This window comes from Pleurodeles waltl, chromosome 12 (genome assembly GCF_031143425.1).
Source record: "Pleurodeles waltl isolate 20211129_DDA chromosome 12, aPleWal1.hap1.20221129, whole genome shotgun sequence".
NCBI lineage: Eukaryota > Metazoa > Chordata > Amphibia > Caudata > Salamandridae > Pleurodeles > Pleurodeles waltl.
This window is the reverse complement of record NC_090451.1, coordinates 381,479,846-381,498,411: the sequence shown is the minus strand read 5'-3', so window position 1 is coordinate 381,498,411 and position 18,566 is coordinate 381,479,846.

Below are 18,566 nucleotides of genomic sequence, written 5' to 3'. Positions count from 1 at the left end.
GCAATGGACCATGTTGGCAACATGGATGTGTCTCATAGCTGTGGTCCTCTGATATTGCCCTTCACATGTGAAATAGGCAGGATATATGTCATTTACACTGTGTGTGATGTTGGCTGTACATTCATGCCCATCAAATGCGATGTGGCTTTTTCAGTATCCTAATCTGTATTTCTGCACTGCTCCATGAGGCTAAACTCTGATTATGATTCCTAGGGATTATGTGATGCATAAAAAATTACCCAGAGCATGATTGAGTGCTGAAGGTAGGTGTTTAATGACATATGATAACAAAGTGGTGATGGTGACTATAGTTCGAAGACGTTTTGTACAACGTGTTGTATGCGCCGCAATCTTGCAGCAGTGTTTGCATGTTCCCCCTCATTTTCACAGACAGCATTCTCCTCTTCCTCCTTTTCAGGCATTTGTGGGTCTGTTTCATAGAGGGGAATGCTCCTCCTTACACAAATGTTGTGCAGGATGGCACAGGTCAAAATGATCTTGCAGACCATTTCAGGTGAATATAGGAGGCTGCCTCCGGTAATGTCCAGGCACCTGAATCTGGACTTCAGGATGTCAAACGTCCTCTCAACTACGGTGCGTGTCCTACGATGTGCCTGATTATAGGCACGCTCTGTTGCTGTGCTTGGGTTGGCAAATGGGGTCATGATCCATGGCTGGATCCCGTAACCCCGATCAGCTGAAAGAGAAAATGAGGGTAAATATTTGGTTGTTGGTTGCACCTTGATTATCACTTTGCATGGCAGTTGTTATCTTGTGTCATCTGTGACTCATCTGTGTTTGTGGTATTGTGTGGGATCCTAGGCTTCTGTGATGTTCTTTCTGCATTGGGTTGTTTAACTATCACAACTGGTGTTTGGCTGATTGACCTGATATCAGCTGTATATTTCTAAACTTGCAGTTCAGTGTGTATCTCCCATGCATTATGTCATGTGAAAGAAGTGTCCATGTGCCTTCACTGGAGGTGACATGATACTTCCACACACACAATCGATTCCACTGTGGTGTTAACATGGTTGCACTATATGGGCTGAACATCCCTTCCAATTTGACATATGTATTTGCATGTGAAATGCAACAGTGAGGCCCTATGATTTGGCTAGGTGACAATGTACAACACATCTCCATAAGTTGGCAGCACTGAAGTGTTCACAATTGGCAATGCACAATTATCCCATGTGTGACAAGTTCTATGCAAACCTATTTTTGTGCCCTCACCAAGTTGCCTCATGTGCAAACATGTACCTACACTACTGAAGTTGCTCCAGGAAAGCTAGCTAACTTGGTTGTGGGGGGGAAGGTTTTAGTGTTAGAAGGTCCATGTGCCTGTACATCTGTTATCTATGGGAAATTGTCTCAGTCCGTATGTGTGGCAGTGTGCACTTTGCATTAGTGTCGCATCCACATGTTTTCATAGCACAGTCCACGTCCTTATTGCTAGCGGGCAATGTCACCCCAGGAGTGATGTGAGATATTGGTACTGCCTCAATGATTCCATGTCACCTTCACTAGAGTCAGCATCATCATTTTATGTGTCTCATGGTGTTTGACCTGCAGCAAAACACATTACACGCCCCACACACAGTACATATTGCTTGGAAGGGGTGTGTGATTGAGTGTTATTGATGTGTTATTGGAAGATTCATCTTCCAAGTTGTATTGCCAGTTAAGGCCATGTCATTGTCACTGTGTGGTTTTAAATTGGTCCCCTGTGGCTCTGGAGTGGCATCTGTTGTTATTTGCATCTGTCATTTGTCCATAGGGGTGTATCCCATTGGGTCAGGATATCAAACATGACTACCAGTGTTACAATCTCAGTGTATTCCTGGCCACATGCCAATGTAGTAGTGTATGTGTTGTGTGTCCTACAGGGTTGCTGTGCTGTGTGTATATAACTAGTTTTCTGTACTTACCAACAAGTAGGCCATTGCCATATCGTCCATCCTGGAAGTGCTGATTGATGGTGCTCAGGCGGAAGATGAATGAATCATGTACTCCCAGGATACATTGCCACGATGTTGGTGATCAATCCACGGTGATCCACAATGGCCTGCACATTGATGGAGTGTGTGTGCTTCCTGTTGCAGTATAGATGCTCCGTTGCAGCAGGTGGCACAATCCGTACATGTGTGCAGTCAATGGCACCAAGCACTTGCAGGAAGCCATTGATTTGATAGAACCACTGTTTGGTCTTTTGCTGCTTCTGCTGTGTGTTGGGGAAGCTGATATGGTGGGGTGTGAGGGAGACAATGGCATCAAGTACCTTGGGAAGGAAGGCAGAAAATGAGGGCTGTGAGATCCCGGCAACCAGGGCACCAGTGGTTTGAAAAGAGCCACTTGCCAACATGTGCAGGACAGCTAGCATCTTGGTCTTTGGTGGAATGATGTGGGGTGTCTGCAAGCTGGGTGCCAACTGTGGCTCAATGTGGCGCAGCAGCTGCTGTATGGCTTGCCAGTTTAGTCTGTACCTCTGGATGATGTCATGTTCCCTGAGGCCCTGAAGGGTTATCCTGGTCCTGAATATCCTCTCCTGCCTTCTGCGTTGCCTTTGGGGTCCATGTTGGTGTGCTGGAAGCTGCTGCTGTTGCTCCTGTGCTCTGCATCTTACTGCATGCTGGATGAATAGCACCTCCATGTCTTCCTTTTTGAGCTCTGATGTTGCTTCTGTGAGCTTTCCTTAAGTACTGGTGTGTTTGCCCCATTTTAACGCCTGCCCTGACCCAGGCATTACATTTTGGCGCAAATCGGGATTTGTGCCATTTTCTGGCTCAGGCTCCCAGCCGTGCGCCATTTTTGCACGGGTGTTTAAGTCATTTTTTTGACGGGAACACCTACCTTGCATCTCATTGACGCAAAGCGGTTTCACGCATCCAGAAAATGACAAACACACAGATATTTTGATGTTAGACGGGTCTAGCTCAAAGTATAAATATGGTGTTAGCTTTGCGCCAAATTGGCGTCAAAATAAATGACACTAATACGGCACAAAGGGATTATAAATATGGGCCCAGATGTGAAGTGAAACAACATATGTAAGGGCCTCCGACAAGATACTACAGTCTTAACTATGCCATATTGTCAGTATGCCAAACCCTCCTCTGGACCACCTAGTCCAGGCCAAACTGTCAGGGACAATGAAGTCACAGAGCGGTTGTGTAAACACATTGCAACTTACACAACATTCCCAGCAACAAATGCTAAGTACTGTATGGCATGAGGACACAGTTTGATGTGGGCATGTATTTGAAACTGCAAAACAGCTGATACATTGCATAGGCAGAATAAGCTTTTTCACACTCACTATACCACTGGCACGACTGACCACAGATGGAACAGTGTCAGGTTACAGACTGTACAAATTTGTTCTTGGTACATCATAATTGCCACACAGCACTTCATTGACATGGTGGTGTCAACAGAAGGACAGTCTTACCTGAGGGTCATTGGAAGTACTGGTGTATCAGATGTGTCTTGTTGTCCACATCCTCCTCTTCCCCATCTCCATCACTATCTTAAGTCTCCTCTGCTGCCACAAGTGCAGTGTCTCCCCCTCCTCCTGCAGGAATGGCACATGCCGTCTGAGGGCCAAATTGTAAAGCATGCAGCAGGCCACCACTATCTGGCAGACCTTTCCAGTGGAGTAGAGTAGGGATCAACCAGTAATATGGAGGCAGCGGAACCTGGCTTTAAGTATCCCAAATTTTCTTCTGATTACTCTTCTTGTCCACCAACGTGCCTCATTGTATCGATTCTCTACCCCTGTCCTCAGATTCCTCACTGGTGTCAATGGCCAGGATAGGTTTGGGTAGCTGGAGTCACCTGGAAATAGTGAGAAATTCACATTACGTGTGTACAATAGCACAGAGGACAACTCTAGGTGACATACAGTGATATACATTGTGTGAAACATCATGCTCACTAATGAGCCAGACTCTCTCTTTGTAGTTGTGCCATCATCTGTGGGACACTGCTGTTCCTCATTACGTAGGCATCATGCACAGATCCTGGAAACTTGGCAGTAACATGTGAAATATACTGATCAGCAAGGCACACCATCTGTTCATTTATCCTGGGAGGGACCAAGGCAATATGGGTCCCGTCAATGGCCCCAACCACCTGTGGAATGTGTCCCATTATGTAGAAAGCAGCCTTAACAGTGGGAAAATCATCACTTTGGGGGAATGAGATATAGCTGCTCATATGTTCCAGCAAGGCAGTCAAAACTCTACTCAGCACATTAGAAAACATTGGCTATGACATACCTGCAGCCAAGCCCACTGTCTCCTGAAATGATCGACTGGCCAGGAAGTGGAGCACTGACAGCACCTGTACTGTAGGAGGTATAGCAGTAGGACTATGAAGAGCAGAAATTAGATTTGGCTACAAATGTGCACACAGTTCAATGATTGTGGCCCTGTCCAAACAATAGGTGAGAATTATATGGCCCTCCTCCAGTGTAGCAAAGTCGATTAGGGGTCTGTACATGGCGCATTCCTCCTCCTCCTCGGCAGTGGTTACCTAAACAAACCAAACATCACAAGTGTGTGATAACAGGAATGATAGACACACAACATCACAGTAAACAGAGCTGTCTCATACATTTTAGGTAACCTGAATCTGCTCTGGTGTACTCTACATAAAAAACGGACTTCTGAAACCATACATTCTCATTAATTTGCCATAATGCCTCACCGATGTAGTTGGAGTCATGAGACGTGATATGTACCATCAGAGTTAACATGTTTTGTCAACTACTCTTCTGCAAGACATTCAGTAGTATAAGCTCTCATTGAAGAGTCAGAGTCTCCCACCAAACCTAAAATCTAGACATGTTGGAATTACCTTGGTGTGTACCATATGTACCCATGACACACATTTAACTGACTACCATCAGTACAGTCATCAGGAAATAGCACCTGCCTGCCCTGCATGCAGAGGACAGGTGGAAGTGACTTCACTCCACTGGCGTTTGTCGGCATGGCAAAGGGCGGTCCGAACCACCATGCAAATCCTCATTGGTTAACATTGCAGTCTATGGAGCACAGGGGCCAATGAAGATCACTGTCAGTGGTGACGGTGATTACCGGCGCGGACGTGACAGCCATTTTCAGATGCCCATGTCGCTGGTCTTGTGACTTCCCCCTATCAAGACCTCCACTGCGTGAGCTGCTCTGTCCTGTGTCTGGAACCCACAATGGCCCGTGCTACAGGGGATAGGGCCCCAGCCTACAGATCCGAAGAACTGGAGAAGCTTGTGGATGGGGTCCTACTCTTCTATGGACAGTTGTATGGGCCTCCGGATCAACAGGTGAGCACCTTTTAGATATTTTGGATGTGACATGGCTGTATGTAGATGTATGTGTGCGCATGCAGTGTATCTTTTAGGGAGTTTTGTTTGCTGTATGCAATGTGTACACAGAGTTACGAGTGATGCGTAAGATGAATGTGGGATCAATGCAGTATGTAGTTCATTGCTGTAACAGAATGTAGTGTGTAGTTAATGGTGTCGTTCTGTCTGTGTTTCCAGTGCAGGTCAGCGCCCATCAGAAGAAAGGGTTATGGTGTGCCATCGCCAAGGGCATGCGGACGCCGGTGGTCCATAGCCAACGGAGCACCCAATGCAGAATGAGGTGGGAGGACCTGCGACACTGGGCCTGGAAGACCACGGAGGCCCAGCTGGGGGTGTCCTCCCAATGAGGGAGGGGTGCCCGTCGATCCCACACACCCCTAATGGCCCACATACTGGCAATGGCCAACCCAAAGTTGGATGGGCACTTGAGGTCAGCACAGCAGCCGCAAGGGGGTGAGTACACAGTGTACATTTATTTCCTAATGCCTGGCATGGTCTTTGGATGGCAAGGTAATAGTCAGTGTATGCCTCAGTATGCCCTTGTAGGTTATGTTGTTAAGTTCTGCATAGCTACGGTGAGTGCTATGTACTATTGGTATTGGTCATTTGCTGGTATTCCAGCCTCAGTAAGGACCTACAGCCTGACTCACCAGTGTTGGAGTAATGCTCTGATGTCCACTGCCTAGGTGGTGTGACTTAGCAATTGCATATTGTGCAATCACTTTGTCAGAGTAGTGTAGCTGTGCCTTTGTCAACAGGCAGACATAGATTAGTGAGTCTCAGCAGGTGTGCAGATGGTTGTATCTTCAGAGTTAATTTCAGCTGTTGTTGCCAGGCAATGGTGTGGTATTGTGGTTGTTACTGCATAGTGTAATAACCAGTGAGTCATTGTGATGTGTATGCCATATTTGCTGTTATTGCTGTTATTGACCCTGCACTCCCTTTCTTTCTCCCCCACCCTCCCACATTTTCTTCTCTTGTCCTTGTGTTCATTAGCATCATCTGGAAAGGAGCAGGGCCACCGGCGAGTGGAGCTAGTGTCCACCTTTGACGAGGGGACCAGTGGGTTGGAGGGCGAGGGGAGCACCACTGGGGAGACAGGAGCTGATAGTACTGACTCTGATTCCTCCTCCGATGGGAGCTCCCTGGTGGTGGCGGACCCCTCTAGGACCACCCGGTTACACCACCCCCGTTCCAGCACTGCCCTCCCAGTAGCACCCCACCCATTTGTCCGTGCCCGCTCACCCAGGAGGGTGGGCGTCTCCTTCTCCCCAGGCACCTCAGCCCCTGCCCCAGTCAGCCCTGCTGCCCTCACTGAGGAAGCTATTGCCCTCTTGAGATCTATTTATTTAGGGCAGTCAACCATAGTGAATGCTGTCCAGGGGCTGGCGTCCCAGATGTAGCAATGCAATGCCTACCTGGGGGGCATTCACAGTGGCTTGAAGGCCTACAGAGATCGTTTCCGGCTCTGGCCTCCTCTTTGCCAGTGTCCCTAGTTCTTCTGTCCTACCCCCAACTACCTTACCAGTCCCTGAGTCTTCTCCCCCCAAGCACACAATCAGACGAGCAAGACAACAGACAGGACTCACAAAGACAAACACAAGCACCACAGATCACACCACAAGCCAAATCACAGAAGCACACACAACAGCCACCGCCTCCACTGTCTCACCCTCCATCTCCTTCCTTATAGTCACATCAGCACTCACACCTGTAAGCACTGCATCCTCAGTCCCAGATCCTGCCACCTGTTTAGCCTTCCCCACAGTCACCACAACAGCAGACACGCAGAATAGAACCCCATTCACCTCATGCGCAGTCACCACCATCACATACACATGCAGGACACCCACCTTACTTGCAGACACCACCCCAAAATACATTCACATGACCTGTTTGTCCCTTCCCTCCCTCTCTGCCCCCTCCCAAAACACATAAACGCTCCCACTCAGACACTCAACAGCCATCCACCTCACACATGCACACTGTCCACACACCTGCAACTCAGTCCAGGACACCCACACCTCCTAAAACCACTCCCTGTATCTCCACTCCCAAACGTCCTCCCACACTCCACCCCACTGTACCTAAAAAACTTTTCATTTCCTGCCTTGACCTCTTCCCTACTCCTGTCCCACCCCATGTTGTCCCGAAATGCAAGGTCCCTCTCCCCCAGCCCAGTCCCTCCAGCTCCCAGTCCTCTTATGCCCCCCCTGGTGTTGCAGATGTCCCTCCCACCACATAAAAAACTCCCACTATGGAGCACAGGTCAGCCACTCCCACCCCACACTCCAGGCTCACTCTCCCACCATCTAAACAGAGGAGCAAGAGCCCACTCCCTCCCAAACCAAAATACAATGACCCCCCCTTCCAAGAGAAAACCACCCCCACCCACCCCTCTGCCCCCTGAGGTGCGTGCCTCCCACATTGATGTCCCTGCCCAGTGGAGTCACTTGGGCTGTTAGGAGTCAAGTTGGGCCTATTTCGTTGCCCTATGGGTTGCCATGGACATTTGGACTGGCCAATGGCCCTTTGTATATATTTCCTTTTTTTTTTTGTGGTCGCTATTCCCACCGGAATACAGTGGTTGAATCACAGTTATTTCCCCTGGCTTTCTTTACTTCTGGCCTATGTTGTTGCTGTACTTTTCAGAGGATTGATCCCCGTGTGTGGCATGTCTTTATGGTGTGTGTTGTGAGTGTGGGTATGAGTGTGTCACACTCACCTCCATCCCTTGTGTGCTAGCCGGCTGTACTCACCATTGTCATCTTCGTCAGTGTCGCTGCTCCTGGACTCCCATTGCTTGGTACAGTATTGGCTGGTCTTCCGGTTCGGGTTCCATGGCGGCCGAAGACTCCTCTGTGTCCCTGGAGGTGAGTGTCTCCTTTTATATGGGTCGTTTCCGCCAGGCTTTCTGTGGCAGTTGGCCCGCCCTGGAAATACTGGCAGTCTACCATGTCGTAATTTGGTGGGCGGTAAGTGGTGTTCCTCCAGGCTAAAGATGGCAACCGCCGTGGGTCGGTGGCCGGACCGCACTGGCGGTTCAACTGGTCCACTGGGAGGGATCACTGCTGTGGTCATAATATGGAGGTCTTCAGGTGGTGCACTGGGAGGGATCACTGCCGTGGTCATAATATGGAGGTCTTCGCAGCCAGCCTGGCATAATATGGTGGGCAGTAAATGATGTTCCTCCAGGCTGAAGATGGCGACCGCCGTTGTTCGGTGGCCAGACAGCACTGGTGGTTCAGGTGGTGCACTGGCTGTATATGGGAGGGATCATTGCCGTGGTCACAATATGGAGGTCTTCGCAGCCAGCTGTGGAGGACAGCTGACTGCCAAAGTCATAATGAGGGTCATGGTCTTTGAAACCTCGATGGAAAAGACAATTGGCGCAAATGTTTTAGCAAAATGATTATTTTCATTTTCAAAGCTGGTAACATATAAATTACCCCTTCTCCCTTAGTTAGAGAAATCGTATGCTTGTTTTGAAGTTCGAATACCAAATACAGGTGTGATTATTAATCTAGAAACACGCTCTGTAAAATATCACATAGTATATGGGCTAGCACATTGTTTTGACCTCTGAAGGAAATTCCTAAAAAAAACTGCCTCGCCGTTTGCTGAGGTTCATTCAAACATTTAACCACACCTAACCATGCCATGAGTATATTTTAAAAAATATAAACAGTGCATCCGAATAAAAACATAACGTTAGTCACGATGTTGCTATTATGTACACAGGTGGGATTTTGAAGACTAATGTAATTAGGTAAAAAATGGAGGACACTTGGATATCAGTCACAATGACGTGAACATCAACCCATCAGTCAAAGGGTGCAATGGTGCACTGCAGTAGTCTTGTCAGTAAGGAGAAAAATGCATTAAAACTATCTACGAGGACTGTTGTGTATTTTATTGCTGTTATTTTGACATTTTCAGTGGAACTGTTTATGCCTGCAACGGCTTGTTGAGAGTAGTTTAGGTTCTGTAGTTGTAAAGATAAAATGTTACGTGTATTTGCTGTCAGAATGCGGCGCCTGATTGACCACATTTCAGACAAAATGTTCGACCCGGTGATATATTCGGTCGGTGGACATCTAAGCAGAAGGATATTTTTCATTTCGTGTTATCCGTTAATAGTCAGGTTTAATACATATTAAGACATAAAAATATATTTTTTCAGCACCAGTATTCTCTCAGCATAATATGCTCTTGATTTAACCAAACAGAAAAATCCTAGAGTTATTTAAATTAATTTTCCAAAATATAACCCTTTATTCACTCTTCTGTAGGAAAAAGGCAACACTTTATTTTTAAAGACAGGTATGTAACATTAGGGGTATTTTACTGTAAACAAATAGACATAAGGCTCGTAAAAATATTACGATGTGGCCATATTATGTGGCCATATTAATTTCCCACCATGGTGCTGGCTGGTGCACATTGTATTAAAATACTTAAAACGTGCACGTGTAAAACAATGAAGAAATTAGTATAGTGCCGCTGGGAATTTAATTGATTCTTGGCACTCGGAGGCCTACCTGGACGTTAGGGAGCATGGCAATAGAAAAGGCTGATTGGAAATGTGTGCTTTAAGTGATTTGATGCCCGGCCAAGGACCAACACTTCTATTTAGATATGAGGTTTTAAACCAGCTCATCTCATCTAAGATTTGATGTCTGACAGACGCTTGGAAAAGGTGTTATACGGAGCTAGTATGCCAGACATTTAGAACGAGCTCTGTCATCATCAGAATGCAAGTGGGCCTCTTGGCCATGCAGCTGAGCAAGTTTCAAAATGTGTTTTACATCTAAATCGACATGTAGCTGAAACTGAGAAGAGCCCTGGGGAACTGCCTATCAGTTCTTTAAAAAAAAACATTTTTTCGGATTCTACTATTCACTATTTACATTTCAAATAGAATTTAAGTTTACGCTGAAAAAAATAGACACATAATATGTAGTTTACGAAATTCATTTTAGTAAACATATTTTCATGTGTACTAACCATTAAATTAAAATATATGCCAATATTAATTTTTATATTCAGAAATTATTTCCCCAATACTGTTTAATGCCGGTGTTTTTTTTTTTTTACCATTTATCTTTCTGTAGTCAGTAGTCTCGTTGTAGGGTTTAAAATGGAAATATTCCACAAACACCGGGGATGAACAGGGATTTTAAAAATAAAACGTATTGATGCAATATATTCATGGATCCCCTTTGATGGTGGCCCACCTTTACAATGCATCCGGGTCATCGAGGGACCCTACGTTGCAAGCACTACAACGGATTTACCTCTGCATTGTAGTCAGTTACAATAAGATACGTTGCAACTTATTACCTTTACAACACATTTAAGGGTTTAAGGGTGGGACAGTGGGTGATGGTTGGTGGTTTTTGGGGGCGATTTTAGGGTTCAGGGATGGATAATGATAAGGAGCAGTAAGAGGTTTTTAGGGTTTGGTGATGGGTAGTAGTAAGGGAAGTAAGAGATTTTAAGGGTTCAGGAATGTGTAGTGGTAAGAGGTAGGAAGGGATTTTTGGAGTTCAGGGATGAGCAAGGTTAAGGGGTAGCACATCGATTTTAGGGTTCTGTAATGGATAGTGATAGCAGCTTAGATGGTGAGGCTATTCTACTCCCTGTACTTCATGCTTACACCTTCACAAATGTGTTCCTATATAAGGTATTCATGCCTACTATGCGTCCTTTTTTCTAACATCCTATGTGTTCTAAAGTTAGCCAACATTAAAAAATTCCTTTGGAGGAGACTGAAAAAATAGCCAAAATATAGCTTTATGTTGGGGTTTTGTGAACAAAAGCGCAAAAAAAGCGCTGTGGAAGGAGGCATATACTTTTTTCTTCTAAAAATAGCATGTATGGAGGGTTTACGACCAGGATTAGCATTTTCCCAACTTTCAGGAAAAAGCAGAGTTGTATCAAAAATGTTTTACCGTAGTTTTTGCAATGTTTTACCAATGTTTTCACAGTTTTAGCCTTTTTTCCCTATTTTTTGTGGTTTGTGGTGAAAGCAGGTGGGAACCCCAGAAGTGATCCTGGAAGGCAATACATTTCTGAAAAGTAGACACTGTTCTAAATGCAGCAAGGGGTCATTTGTGTAGGTTTTCCCAAAGGAAGTAATCATTGAAATAAAAAATAAAAAATGAGCAAGAAAAAATAGCCATTGTTGAATTGTTGACAAAGTTTTCATTGCAGTTGCCGCTTTACAAAATCAGTACACTGGCATTGAAAAAAAAATAATCATAATAAACATATATATATATATATGTATATATATATATATATATATATATATATATATATATATATATATATATATATATATATATATATATATATGTATATAATATATATGTGTGTGTATATATATATATGTGTGTGTGTGTGTGTGTATATATATATGTGTGTGTGTGTGTATATGTATATATATATATATATATATATATATAGATATATATATAGAGAGAGAGAGAGACAGAGAGAACGTTTGTAGGTTCTCCTAAAACATGTGATATTCAGAGCCAACATCTGAGCTGTAGCTGCTAAGGCACGCATTAAAAATGAAACTAAAAATGCTGCAGTGAAATCTTGTAGATTTCACTGCACCATTTTTCTGGGCCTCCTAACAGGGCACTGGCACAGGAATAATGTGGCAGAAGGAGTTACTGTGACGCAACACTTGCATTGCACAACTTTGTAAATATGGCGCAACAAAAATGCCTCCTTAACGCCACATTAGCATTTTAAAAAATGACACTAATGCGGGACAAGGAGGCACAAGGGGCTTGTAAATATGCCCCTATGTATTTCTGAATGTGCGAAAGATACTGGGTTTAAGAACAGTGTTTTTTTTTATACCTTTCAATTTGGGGGTTCCCAAATTATCATGTGATTTAGAAGGCATTTTGCGAAATGTCTTTTTTCTTGCACACTGACTTACATCTAGAAGCCAAAATGCAGAGAAATCCAATCTTAAATGACAAATGTTCTACTAGTCTGTGGTGTTCTTACATGTCTCCCAGTAAAAATGGTCACCCCAAAATACGAGCTGGAGACATCACATTTAACCCAGGAAAATCACAATTTCTTTGGGCAATGAGGGTATCTGTGGGATTTAGGCCCTAGCTCAGCTGCCAACCAGGGAAATATACAGAATCTAGACATTTGTGAAACCTAGAAACCCACGGAAGTCCATGGTTGTATGACCTGTTAGGATCCTGCATGTTTTTCTACCCAGAAGGTCTTGCAAACCTCAAACTTTGGTTAAAAATGCCCATTTTAATCACATTTCTGTGACAGAAAATTCCAGAGGCTTTGAGGAGGCATACAATTCCTACCACCCAGGGATTCTGCACTTCTCCCAATACAAATGTTATCCCAATTATGTGGGTGGGCTTAGAGTCAGAGACAGAAAAGGTCTCATAATGCAATATGGGCAGGTCAAATGTTTGCATTTAAAAATAAACTGCATTGTAGGTAGCTGTGTATTTAGGACCTAAGCTCGGCCACCTTCCAGAGAAACCTACTAAACAAAGGCATTTCTGAAAACTAGAATCTCAGGGGCTGGTGTGGATCCTCCTACCTCTTCATGCCCAAAATGTAGTTCTAAGCTCAAACTTTGACTATAGCTACAACAGAAGACATAGAAAACTATAGTGCTAACTACTGCAGGGAAACTATTCAAAACATCACATCACATCATGTTGCTTTTGCTTAACGATGATCTATGTCTCAGTTTGAACAGAAAACAAAAATTGGTGTTTAGGTGTTATAGGTCTGTCCTAACCTTACATAGTCAGACACCTTGACAAAGTGTTAAGATGTGTAGAGCACTGTCCTACTTCAGTGTTTTTGTGTCACTCTTCTGAGAAGGTTTCGTAAAGACTGTAAAATATATATATACTTGTTCTAAGTCAGAAATTGGCATTGTGCTAACATGGAATACCTTTGCATATCATTTACGGAAGCAATTTACCTTCCTAATGTGGTGTGCCACCTCAACAAGCCTGACAAAAGCTAAACAAAAACAAACATGATGAATAGGCATTCAAAGAAACAGAATGCCTACCTCCGGGTCTGCGGTCTGTCTTCTTCTATGCTCATGCTGAATATTTAGGTAACTCTTAAAAATAAGTTTTTTACAAATACCTCTTTTTCAAACAACTGGAAAACAGCTCAAGTCAGACTATTTCGGTTTAAAAAAAATCTCATGTGTGACCTATCAATAAAAAATTATATATGTGAGCGGGGTGGCTCTACAGTAAATTAAAACAAAGATGGAAGAGCATTGAGTTAAGAGAGCACTGGTAGTAGAGAAAGAAAATGGTTTACATCATGTCAGGGAAATTATTAGTAATAAATGAAACAAGCAACTTTCATGGGGTGTATTTTATTGGCTGTTACATGGACATGACTGAAATTAAGAAAAATGGGGATTGTAATCGGGGATGGCTGATGGCAACATGAACAAGGTTCCAAGAGATTGACACATTCAAGTGTAAGATGTCAACAACTGTAAGCAGTTTGATCGGCAAACAGGGACAAAGAAAACCCTTCCAGTCTCTTAGTCTCATCTACACAAAACTCAGATTGAGTAACGGAACTGTAGAATCAGGTGTCATTCCACAAAGGCAAAGAATGGTCACGAAACATATAGGGCCATATGTATCATGCATTTTTGCGGTCACAAACAGTCCAATCAGGTATTTCGGTATGTATCAATTACAATTTGCGATTCGGTAACGTGACAGAATCGCAATCTGGAATTGAGGAAACATATCGATTCGGTATTACAAAGGGGCATTTTCAGGGCATCCCTTTCTAATACCAAATTGCAGCGGAAAGTAGGAATTTTTTGTGACTGAAATGCGGTCACAAAATATTCACATTTTACCACCTAGTGCAACTAGGTACTAACCCATTCACAAATGGAACTGGTCACCAAGGGACCCCTTCCACTTTGTGAATGGCAGTGAAGATGTTTTTTCAGAGCAGGCAGTTGTCCCGCGGACCACTGCCTACTCTTAAAAATTGAAAGAAAACTTTTCCTTTTTTTTTTTTAAACACAACCTGTTTTTCTTTAAGTCTGCCCAATAGGTGTAGATTTGCATAAGCTTGAAATTAAGCCCCCAGTGCCTTTTTGCCTTTATGTTAAAATAAGATACTCCCTACGATTCTCTCCAATTCAGATTAATGCCTACTTCTCTAACCCATTTATTTTGCATTGTAGTAAAAATTACTTCAAGATTCTTTTTTACGTTGCTAAATCCATCTTATCTATTGCGATTGCTTTCTAGGAGGAGAGGGGGAAGGAAATAAATCCTAAGCAATTTCCCTAGACATTTCAAATTTGGGTGCCAAACATTTGTTTAGCAAGCTTGTAATTTGAAAATAGGAGAGCTTGTTCTCAATCTTTTGTGGCACAAGTTTAGTTCTAGCAGCTTCCTATGAAATCATTTCACTGTTCATAAACCAGTCCCCTATTTTCCCTAAGCTGGTATTTTATCATCTCTGTATTTCTGTTTGGGAAAATTGAGAACAAACATTTTTAAAGGAAATTGTGGCATAGTAAGTCAGAATTTTCAGAAAGCACCAGAGCTGTAGGAGATTTAGCTCATTTTGATGTAAACGAGGGTGGTGACTCCATATACAACTGCTAATTCTTTTAATCCATTTTGTTAAAAAAATGATTGGAATACAAAAAAGGAGCTGCAGTACAGAAAAACCTACACAAAAGTAATATATTCATCTTACTCATAGTGATTCTACCTATAATCAAAATAGGAAGATTTCCCCATCTATCCAACATAAACGCTATCTTCTGCCTAAGTGGTTTATAATTTAATTTATATTATTCTTTGTAGTTTTCAGAGATTTTAATCCCAAGGTACCTAATTGGCATTTTACTATAATTTGTTTGCAGAAATTGAGGCGAAACATGTACAGTAGTGTTGAAGAGCAGTATTTCAGTCTTGCTAATATTAACTCTATAGCCAGCAAGGGCAGTGAAATACACTATCTGTTCAAGCAATTACTGAAGTATCAGATTTCAGATATAAACAGATTGACTATATAGGGAATGCTTACAAGTTACTTGGTGTATTCGGACTCTAGCATAAACCCCAGATTAAGCAGGGGTCGGAATTATGAGTTTGACTGTATTTGACATCTCTGATAATTATTGAATGCCTTGAATATTTCAACTGTTGTCACATTTTAGCAGGTCAAACCTGCAGCTATTTATTGGTGGAAAATCATATGGTATTTGCCATACCATGCAGATTTGTGTGCCTTCCACACAAAAAAATACATGCTATTCCCCACAAACTCAAAATAGAAGTTATTTATTGCACACGATAAATAAGGTACCCTACGGTATTGTCATTTACCAGGTGCTATAAATAGCTCCTAACATGATGTCCATAGAGTTTTAACTTTGGGGTTCTTGGAATTGTTGCTTCACTTTCCGCATTCTCGCTCAACATGCAGGCTACAAGCTCAATAAAATGTGTAAATAGTAAAGTATAGTATAAATTTATTGCTCAGTTGATTAAAACCATTATAAGAAAGCACAGTGGATGATATTTGCATTAAAAGTTGGTAACATTTAAAAGAAAGGAAGAGATGGAAGAGGAAAACAAAAAAACCTGTTAAGGAGTTAATATTTGTCTCAGTTTTCGACAAGGGGTGCTTAGGTTTCCTTTGGCCCTACATGCACTGTGCTGTCCACCCCCTCTGACTGGGCTAGGAGCCGCCTAAGAATTGTCATGTATTTTGCACATCTAGCCAAGGGCCTGGCAGCCGAATGTGAAAAACTGAGATTGGATGTCTTCATGCAAGTCCGCTCCACCTGGGCCAAAGCTACTGAATTATTAACTGCCTCCTATCGGCTGCTAATATGGGGAAGCAGCACAGAAGGTGTAGCCAGCTTTCATGATGATAGGAGCAGAGCCTGCAAGCTCTTTTGTACCTATGTGCATGCCAGGAAGGATTAAAGTCCTTGAGTGGCAGGACTAAAGTTTGCATATACAAAATCTGGTGCAGAGTTCCTGCATGTATTGCTTCTAGGAGGTATGGTTGAGGGGCTCCGATCAAATAAGAATCATTTAACGCTGGAACAGTTGTTGGTAATTTTGCTGATAGTAGATTGTGCTCTATTTAGAGTTCCTTTGCTCTTCTGTTGATTGATTTTTTCCAAGCACTGAATGACAGTGTTTTCAAGCTGAATGGAGTCACCCGTTTCAAAGGTCCTCAGTGCTCTACTTAGCTGCGTGAACCACGGGTTGCCAGGAGTTTAAAAAATGGTTCTCAAGAGGTATTTTAATGTGAGTGAATTGGCCTTCCTGAGCCCGATGTAATATTTCAGAACGGCAGCTTGATAATCTATCTGCTACGACACACAGCCCATTTCCAATCTGAGCCTGGAGCGACGGGTGTACTTCAGTTGTTGGAAGATATTTAAATATGTTCTTCAGTGAGCTTATTCCATGGTGGGTTCTAAAGACCCAGGAAATGCCAGATAACCATATTGCAGAGCAGGAAGTAGGGTCACCTTTATTACCCTTAGTATTGGGGCTGCCGAAGCACTTTTTAGTTGGTTACTCAGTTGGGTGATTCCATATGAGATTGCAGCTGCTTTTTGCCTGATCGCCCTTTTCTGTATCCCTGCCACAATATTTTCTGTGAACCACACCCCCAGGTAATTATATTTCCTGGCTGTGCTAATGGTCTGGCTTCCCAGTTGCCAGGTGATGATCTTTTTGTTCTTGTACTTTCAAAATATGATGACTTTTGTTTTTTCCTGGATACCTAGAAGCTGAATAGCCATATTGAAAGTGTTCATGGCGCTTAGTGCTCACTGTAGGCCAGTTATTGGGCAGTCCATTATCTCAATGTCGTCGGCATATTGGATGATTTGGAGTTTTGTGGGGCCAATTATTGGTAGAACCAGCCTGCTGACCTTCAGATGTCTCACTAAGTCTGTGGTGTACAAATTAAACAGTAGTGGGGCCAAAACGCAGCCCTGCTTTAAGCTTCTGTTGGTTTCTATTTTCTGAGATAATGTTCCTGGACCTGTTAAGACACGGACCCAAGTGTGGGTGTACAGTGAGATGACAGCTCTTAGAAGTTGTGGGGAATGCCCCATGCTGACAGCTTCCTCCACAGTGTTTCACGGTCTACCCTGTCAAAGGCCGCATTGTAGTCAACAAAGCAGCAGAATAGAGGCCGGTGGCTGGTGTTAGCTGCTTGATGTTGCAGGTATGAAAGCGCCACAATGTTGTCCCCTGTTAAGGCCCCAGGTCTGAAGCCAGATTGTTAGAATGCCTGGATTTGACACTCCTGAACCCTGGCTTCCAGTTGGCCCACCAGCAGTCTAGCGTAGAGTGTTGCTCTACATCCAGCAGAGCTATTAGTCAATAGTTTGAAGCTACTGAGCAGCCCCCCTTTTTGTAGATTGGACAGAGTATAGACCCTCTCCAGGAGTCCGGGACAGTGGTCAGCTGATAGGCGTAGTTGAAGAGCTGAGACAGCCTCTCTGCCCAGTCCGACGGAGAGCATTTGAACAGAGAAGCTAGTAGGCCGTTTGGCCCTGGTGCACCATCCTTCCTAGTACTCTTTATAATGTTCTCTATCTTGCTGATGGAGAAATGATTCAGCTCCGTGCCTTTCGCCGTGTCAGGTGCAACTGGCTGATCTACTTTGCTTCGCTGATCTACTTCCCTCAAACATTGAGGGAGGCCTTGCACTGTGCAGGCGGAAGGATGCAGATTCTTGTCAAGCCTGTTGATGGCCAGGTCTGGTTCTGGTTCTGGTTCGGAGGTCGTGTACAGGAGAGAGTGACATGAGAAACCCATGTTGTCTCTGCTACACCATTCCCCCTTGACGTGTGCCAGTTCTTTAGCTTGTTTACATGATCCCCAAAATGGGCATGATTAGGGTCCTTTAGGAGCTTGAATATGATTTTCCATTCTTTACGGTCTTTTGCCGCCTAGTGTTGCCATATTTGTTTCATGAGGGATCTTCTCATTTTTGTTATCTGAGCTGCTGTGTCCTGTGTGGGCTTTTGTTTATGCATACGTCTCCATTTAACTCTTCTCACCAAGTGTACCTTCTCTGTGCCCGTTGAGACCCCTACCAGGATGTTCTGCTCTGCTGCCTGAGCTTGTAGGTCTATAAT